Below are 9,064 nucleotides of genomic sequence, written 5' to 3'. Positions count from 1 at the left end.
CTTAGGGGGGGTGACGTAGATGGTGATGACGTAGAGGGGGATGATGAGACGACGTAGCGGGGGATGACGTAGATGGGGATGACGTAGACGGGGATGACGTAGAGGGGGATGATGAGATGACTTAGAGGGGGATGACGTAGAGGGGGATGATGAGATGACAGAGGGGGATGACGTAGAGGGGGATGACGTAGATGGTGATGACGTAGAGAGGGAGGGGGAGAAGACTTAGAAGGGGATGACATAGAGGGGGATAATGAGATGACTTAGAGGGGGATGACGTAGAGAGGGATGATGAGATGACTTACAGGGGGATGACGTAGATGGTGATGACGTAGAGGGGGATGATGAGACGACGTAGAGGGGGATGATGTAGAGGGGGATGATGAGATGACTTAGAGGGGGATGATGTAGAGGGGGATGATGAGATGACGTAGAGGGGGATGACATAGAGGGGGATGATGAGATGACTTAGAGGGGGATGATGTAGAGGGGGATGATGTAGAGGGGAATGATGAGATGACTTAGAGGGGGATGATGTAGAGGGGGATGATGTAGATGGTGATGACGTAGAGAGGGAGGGGGAGAAGACTTAGAGGGGGATGACGTAGAGGGGGATGATGTAGAGGGGGATGACGTAGAGGGGGATGATGAGATGACTTAGAGGGGGATGACGTAGACGGGGATGATGAGATGACTTAGAGGGGGATGACGTCAAGGGGGATGATGACATGACTTAGAGGGGAATGACGTAGATGGTGATGACGCAGACAGGGAGGGGGAGAAGACTTAGAGGGGGATGACATAGAGGGGGATGACGCAGATGGGGATGACGTAGAGGGGGATGACGTAGAGGGGGATGATGAGATGACTTAGAGGGGGATGACGTAGATGGTGATGACTTAGAGGGAGAAGACATAGACGGGGATGACGTAGTGGGGATGGGGAGATGACGCAGAGAGTGATGATATAGATGCAGATGATATGCCCTTGTCCTTGCCAGTTGTCATCAAGTAATTCTGACTCCTGGCATCCCCCATGTGTGTCAGAATAGAACTGCTCTCCACAGGTTTTCAATGGCTGATTTTTCAGAAGCAGATTGCCAGGCCTTTCTTCCTAGACACCTCTGGGTGGACTTGAACCTCCAACCTTTTAACAGCCGAGCATGTTCACCGTTTGTACCACCCAGGGACACCTCCTCATTCTTGAGTCCTTTATTTAGACTCATCCCCTGGCCGGCTGCATTTCATCATCAGTGTTTTCATGGAAGGGCTCGTGGGCGCTACCTGCCTCAGACCACCATTCTCTAAGGCTGCCTTTGAACGGCCTTCACCTTGAATGGTAACTTGGCAGAGCCCCAGATCCTTGAATGGGAACTTATTTGGCAAAAGGGTCTTTGCAGATGTAATTAAATTAAGGATTTCCAGATGAGGTCATCCTGGAGTAGGGTGAGCCCTAAACCCAAGGACAAGTGTCAGAAGAGGAGACACAGACATGGGGGAGGCACCATGTGAAGACAGAGCAGAGACTGGAGTGATGCAGCCATAAGCCCAGGAACACCCAGGGCCACCAGGAGCTGGGAGAGACGAGCAAGGATCCTCCCCTAGAGCCTCCGGAGGGAGCGCTACCCTGCTGACCGCTTGAGTAAATTTCTGTTGTTTCAAGCTACCAGTTTGTGATGTTTTTGTTAAGGCAGCTGAGGAAACTGAGACACTTCTATCTGTGAACGGACCTCAGTTGGAAATAGGGTCTTTGCAGATGGAGTTAAGTGAAGGGTCTCGAGATGAGATGCACACACAGACACTCATACACGTACAGACACAAGTACACACACACCACACATATACACACACTACAAACACATGTACACACAAACCACACACGCATATATACAGCAAACACACGTACACACACGAGACACATATACACACACCACAAACACGTACACACACCACACACGTACACACACCAAAAATACATGTACACACATGTAAACACACATACATACCATACATACATATACACACACTGCACACACGTACACACCAAACCTGCATCACACACACGTATACACACCACACACATACACTCACAAACACACACAAACACACATTCACAACACACACACACAGCACTCAATTATATTACAAAATTCACGGAAGCTGGTGGTGAAGTTAAGAAGCCCTGGTGGCGCCATAGTTAAACTCTGGGCTGCTAGCCGAAAGGGCAGAGGTTCAAACCTACCCGCCACTCTTAGGGAGAGTTCTACTCTGTCCTATAGGGTCGCTATGAGTCAGAATCGACTGGACAGCAACGTGTGTTGGATCTGGTGGTGAAGTCAAGAAGTTCAGCTAAGTTGACGACCAGTTCACGCCCCCACTGTCAGCTCAGAAAACTCAGGCTTTGCTTCTCAGGCCGCTGCCTTCCTCCTCCATCTGTGAAACCCTCTGGGGAACGCCGGCCTCGGGCCTTGAACACGCGCTGATGCCGGACGCCGGCCCCACACCACCCGAGCCGGGAATATATTCTCTCTCCCTGTTGGCATTAGAAGCTGTTGAAGGGTGTGGGGGTTGCGTGTCATTCACAACACAGGGGCTCCGCCTAACGATCTGCATATGGGCTGAATAATTTACTCATCTAAATTATGTATCAAAGTGCCCCCCCGGACTCGTTACATTCAGTGATCTTGTTGTTTATTGCTGTTACTGTTGCGAAGTCTGTGTTATTCGCCACCAGCACCTGATTCCTGCCAAACCCACAGGGTCTGTGATCTCCACAGCTGGAAAGGGGCGCCAGTGCTTGATGAACGGGTGGCGAGGTTTGGAGCAGACGCGTGCTTCGGCTCACAAACTCCTGCTGATGTTAGTTGGAGGATAGGGAAGAAAAGTCTACAAACTGCAGTAAAATGCTCCAACTTGGCTCTTTGGAGGAAGATTGTTTTCACTCTCTTAGTGGGTTGAATTTGGTTTTCTTATGTTCAGTTGCCATGGAGTTGACTCTGACTCATGGTGCCCCTGTGTGTGTCAGAGTACAACTGTGCTCCACAGGGTTTCCAATGGCTGATTCCTTAGAAGGAGATCGCCAGACCTTTCTTCTGAGGTGCCTCTGGGTGTACTCGAACCTCCAACCTTTCAGTTGGCAACTAAGTACATTAAATGTTTGCATCACCCAGGGACTCCAAACACCGGCTGTCATCAGTCGACTGACTCATGGCAACCCCGTGTGTGTCAGAGTAGAACTGTGCTCCACAGGGTTTTCAATGGCTGATTTCTCAGAAGTACATCACCAGACCTTTCCATTTTTTCCTTCCCCAGTCCCTGCCAACCATCACTCTGCTTTCTGTCTCCATGGTCAACCTAAGTTTATATGATCTTATTTATATGATCCTCCGCCAAACCAAAACCAAACCCACTGCTGTCGAGTTGATTCCGACTCATAGCCACCCTATAGGACAGAGTAGAACTGCCCCATAGGGTTTCCAACGCTGTAATCTTTACGGAAGCAGACTGCCATGTCTTTCTCCCGAGGAGCGGCTGGTAGGTTCAAACCACAGACATTTTGGTTAGCAACAGAGCACTTTAACCACTGTGCCACCAGGGCCCCTTATTATATGTAATCCACTTTTTAAGTCAATGATCATGCTGACTTGTAAAACACCCTCTGCTCCACTACTGCCTCTTTTGTGGAAGAGTCTCCAGACTCTCTAAGCCAAGGATAGCAAACAAGTTTCATGTCTCATGCTAAGTTATCCACTTGGAAATGGCTGCCCCAGGCACAGTGTTAAGAAGGATTGTGAGAACATCCATCTAAGATGCATCAATTGGTCCCAACCCACTTGGAGCAAAGGAGACTGAAGAACACCAAAGACACAAGGAAAACATTAGCCCAAAGGGGCCATGTAAACCAGAGACTCCATCAGCCTGAGACCAGAAGAACTACATGGTGCCCGGCTTCCACCAATGACCGCCCTGACAGGGAACACAATAGAGGGTCCCTGACGGAGCACGAGAAAAGTGCAGAGCAGAACTCAAATTCAAGTAAAAAGACCAGACTTAATGGTCTGACTGAGACTGGAGGAACCCCCGAAGCCATGGCCCCCAGGTACTCTGTTAACCCAGAGCTGAAAACATTCCTGAAGCTCACTCTTCAGACAAAGATTGGACTGGAATATAAAACATAAAATAATACTCACGAAGAGTGTGCTTCTTGGTTCCAGCAGATACATGAGACCAAATGGGTGGCTCCTGTCTTGAGGCAGGATGAGAAGGCAGGAAGGGACAGAAGCTGGTTGGAGGGACACGGGAAACCTGGGGTGGAAAGGGGGAGTGTGCTGTCACATTATAGGGATTGCAACTAGTGTCACATAACAATGTGTGTATAAATTTTTGTATGAGAAATTAATTCGAGCTGTAAACTTTCATCTAAAGCACAATTTAAAAAAAAAAAAAGACGGATTCTTAGGTTATGTCAGCCTTGGGGAGACGAAGGCTCTGATCTGCCTCAGGAGTGGAAGTGTTATAAGGTGTCGTCCAATTGGCTCTGACTCATAGCGACCCCATGTACAGTAGAAGGAAATGTTGCCAGTCCTGCACCATCCTTACCACTTCATTGTTTTGCAGGAGGCATTTTTTCACAGAAACAAAGGGTGCACCCAACACAAGTAGGAACGAACGGCTGAAACCGCAAGTGCTGGAGAGAGACTGAGGATCTGTGAGACGGCGGGAGGCTACAGCAGGGGATGCTGCACAGCATTTCATTCAGGTGGATTCAGCCTAGCGCTCAGTGCATGGCAAATGCAAATTTCACTTTCTGGAACTTTCTTTTTTTTTTCTGAATATTCTCTCTCTCTGGTTGGTTGCATCCATGGATGGAGAACCCGCAGACACAGAGGGCCGACTGTACCAAACAAATTTACTTATTACATTTTTTATTGAGAGGAGATTCACATAAGTAACATTTACCATTGTAAAGTGAACCCTGGTGTGGGAGCCCTGGTGGCTCAGTGGTTAAAGGACTAGGCTGCTAACGGAAAGGCTGGTGGCCGCTCTGTGGGAGAAAGAAGTGGCAGTCTGCTTCTGTAAAAATTGCAACCTTGGAAACCCTATGGGGCAGTTCTACTCTGTCCTGTAGCATTCCTATGAGTTGGGATCAGCTCCACGGCAACAGGTGTTTTTGGTAAAATAAACAATTCAATGGCATTTAGACATTCACAACATTGAGCAACCATCATGTCTATTGAGGTCTAGAAAATTTTCATCACCCCAAAAGAAACCCTGCACCCATTAAGCAGTCACTCCCATTTTCTCCTTCCTTCCCCAGCCCCTGGCAATCACCTATCTGCCTTCTGTCTCTGAGGTCAACCTAAGTTTTATCCAATCCTGTTTATCCTCAAATTATACGGAATGCACTGTTTAAGTTGCTGATGTTGATGACTTGCAAAGCGTGCAGTGTTTATCTTATCCTTGAAACGTGAAACATGAAAATGGGTATGAGGTGAAAGTGGAGATTCTCCTCCAGACACGTTTCTGACGAGTTTCAGAAGATGCCTCATTAATGCATTTTTCTCTCGGAAACTTCAGATTTCATCTTGCTAAGGAACCCCACGTTCTGAGACTAATGAATGGAGATGGAGTGACTCCATTATTTTTCTTGGCTTTGACCTAATTCTGCATAAGTAAATGGAGTTTTCTTTTCTTTCCACTGTGTTTGTGACAGGGAGAGTTATTCTGAGTCCCTAAAAACCATTTGTGTCTCTAGCCATCAGAAGAAAGCAGGAACAGAAACAGCAGACCACACACAGTGGTAGGAGTCACAATAAAACCCAAACCCAAAACCAAACCCATTGCCGTTGAGTCAATTCTGACTCATAGCACCTGTATAGGACAGAATAGAGCTGCCCCACAGGGTTTCCAAGGAGCAGCTGGTGGATTCGAACTGCCAACCTTTTTGGTTAGCAGCCAAACTCTTTACAACTTCGCCACCAGGGCTCCAAAACCCAGACAGAGACACGACAATCAGATGGCCCGTCCACTCAGGAAATTCTCCCTAAAGACCCTCCATGAACCAGGAGCTGTCAATGCACACAACTCAGGAAGGCTGCACACGGCTCAGAAAGGCTGCACAAGGCTCAGGAAGGCTGCACACGGCTCAGGAAGCCTGCACACGGCTCAGGAAACCTGCACACAAGTCAGGAAACCTGCACACGGCTCAGGACGCCTGCACATGGCTCAGGAAACCTGCACACACGTCAGGAAGCCTGCACATGGCTCAGGACGCCTGCACACGGCTCAGGAATCCTGTATGCAAGCGTGGGATGGAACTAAAGCACATGCAGACCAAGAAATAAGATGAACATGTGTATCTTGAGATAAGATATGAATCCCCCAGAAATATTGTAGGACTAGAGAACAGGTCGTGGGTCAGCTTCAAAGACTTGCAATCTTAGGGCAAGAGGTAACGTTTAATCTGAGAAGCGAAGGTGAGAGGTTAGGTTGGAAGGCTGGCTCGCGGACAATGAAGGCTGAGCGGCAAACACCAAAAAATGGGAAAAACGGAAATTTCTGGATCCTGTAGACTTGAGATGCGACACGGGGTTTGAAGGGCTTTGAGCCTGGAGGGTATGGTGTGATTTGTGTTTTAAGAAAAGGAGGGGTTGCTCTGAGGAAAACGGATGAGAGGTGGGCAGAGGTGGGAGCTGGGAGGTGAGTTGAGGGGTTGATGGGAGAATAGATTGGATATTCCAATATGGCAGCTGGGTTTGGGAGTAAAGAGGCTGGCAAGAGGAGAGAGACATTGGGAAGGCAAGAATGAGAGGCCTGGTGATGGTTTGGGCTGAGTACAGTGAGGTGAGGGGGTAGGAGGAGCTGATGAAGACTCCAAGCTTTCTGGTTGGCCACTGGGCAGAAGATGGTACCCCTTGCTGTGGGTAGAAGATGTTGATGGGAATCATAGTGGTCTGCCTGGCATGCAGTGGGTCTATTTTAATCCCTCTCTTCCATCAGGAGTCCCTGAGTGGTCCAAACCTTAACACTCATAGCACCCAGAGGCACCTCAGAAGAAAGGCCTGGTGATCTACTTCCAAAAGATCAGCCATTGAAAATCCTATGAAGCGCAGTTCTATTCTGACACACACGGAGTCTCCGTGAGTCAGGGTTGACTCCATGGCCAGTTGGTTTTCTTCTTCTGTCCTACACAGCCTCCCCCCCAACCTCATCACCCCCCACTTTCACACATGCACACACACATGCACACACATACATGTGCACACCTGCACACACATACATGTGCACACACACACACTCACAGCTTGAGTCAAAAGGCAACTCTCTAGAGAGCACGCAATTCAATTCCCAAATGCTAAACAGGGATGTCATTTCCTTTCTTTCTCTTCCTGCCTGCCTTCCTTCCTTCCTTCCAACAAATTCCTTCTTCCTTCTTTCTCCTTCCTCCTTCTTTCCCTCATTCCCTCCCTTCCTTCCTTCCCTCCTCCCTCCCCCCTTTCACCTTTCCTTCCTCCCTCCCTCTCTTCCTTCTTTCTTTCCTCTCCCTTCCTGTCTCTCTCTCCGTCTCTTGTTTGCTTCACTTTCTGTGACTTGTTCTGTTACTGATTTGTTTGCGTCACTTTGAGCAAAAGGAGCCACCACTAACTACAAGCTGAGTTTATAAATCTGCCTTTTCTATCAGCTGAAAATTGAAACGGCATGAGCAAAAATGAGATTAAAAATACGCCGGAGACCTTGTCAGCAAAACGTTGATAAGTCCGTAAGAACTGCTTAGAAGGAATTGGAACCAAATGCCAAAAAAAAAAAAACAAAAAAAAAAAAACAGTGATCCTTATCATCTTTTAAGCTTATCAGATGCATTAATTCAATGTTTACAGCCACTTTTAATGATTTATAGATTCTTCTTAACGAGATAAAGCAAGGAAATATAAAAATGTGAGACGAAACTTTAGAATTCTGTTAAAGGGAGAGCAAATTCAGCAACATTCAACACTGATAGCTTGTTCTTTTTTAACTGGAAAGGTTGTTGTTGGCAAACACTGCAGATATTTTAGAAATATAAGGCTGCCAAGTTTCTCAAGCCTTTTTGATATTCATTCTTTAAAATATTTAATAGTATGTCCAAACTTTTGGCTTCCCATAATGTATTAGATTTCTCAGGCTAGCATAACCAAGAACCACCCACTGGGGCCTTGAAACAATAGAAATGCATGCTCTCTCAGTTCTGGAGGCCAAAAGTCCCAGTTCAGGGTGTGGGCAGGGCCACGCTCTCTCTGGAGGCTCTAGGGGAGGATCCTGCCTCGTCTCTTCCAGCTTCTGGTGGCCCCAGGTGTTCCTGGGCTTGTGGCTACATCACTCCAATCTCTGCTCCATCTTCACATGGTGTCTGTCCTGTTTCTTCTTTTATAGGACACCACTCAGATGGGATTAGGACCCACCCTGCTCCAGTATGACCTCATGGTCAGTGGTAACATCTGCAAGGACCCTATTTCCAAATAAGGTCAAATCCACAGCTACCGACACAAACCGTTACGAATTGAACTGTGTTCCCCCAAAATGTGTGTCGACTTGGCTAGTCCATGATTCCCAGTATTGTGTGACTGTCCACCATTTTGTCACCTGATGTGATTTTCCTGTGTGTTGTAACTCCTAACCTCTATGATGTTAATGAGGCAAGATTACAGGCAGTTATGTTAAGGAGGCAGGACTCAGTCCACAGGATTAGGTTGTATCTTGAGTCAATCTCTTTTGAGATATAAAAGAGAAAAGCAAGCAGAGAGGCATGGGGACCTCCTACCACCAAGAAACAAGAGCCAGGAGCAGAGCACGTCCTTTAGACCTGGGGTGCTGTGCTGAGAAGCTGCTAGACCAGGGGAAGATTGATGACAAGAACTTTCCTCTAGAGCCGACAGAGACAGAAAGCCTTACCCTGGAGTTAGCACCCTGAGTTAGGACTTCTAGCCCCCTGGACTGTGAGACAATAAATTTATCTTTGCTGAAGCCATCCACTTGTGGTATTTCTGTTACAGCAGCACTAGATGACTGAGACACCATCCACTTGTGGT

The sequence above is a fragment of the Trichechus manatus genome, unplaced genomic scaffold, assembly GCF_000243295.1.
Source record: "Trichechus manatus latirostris isolate Lorelei unplaced genomic scaffold, TriManLat1.0 scaffold00134, whole genome shotgun sequence".
Classification (NCBI taxonomy): Eukaryota; Metazoa; Chordata; class Mammalia; order Sirenia; family Trichechidae; genus Trichechus; species Trichechus manatus.
The sequence above is the reverse complement of the archived record's forward strand: the minus strand, read 5'-3'. Positions refer to the sequence as shown.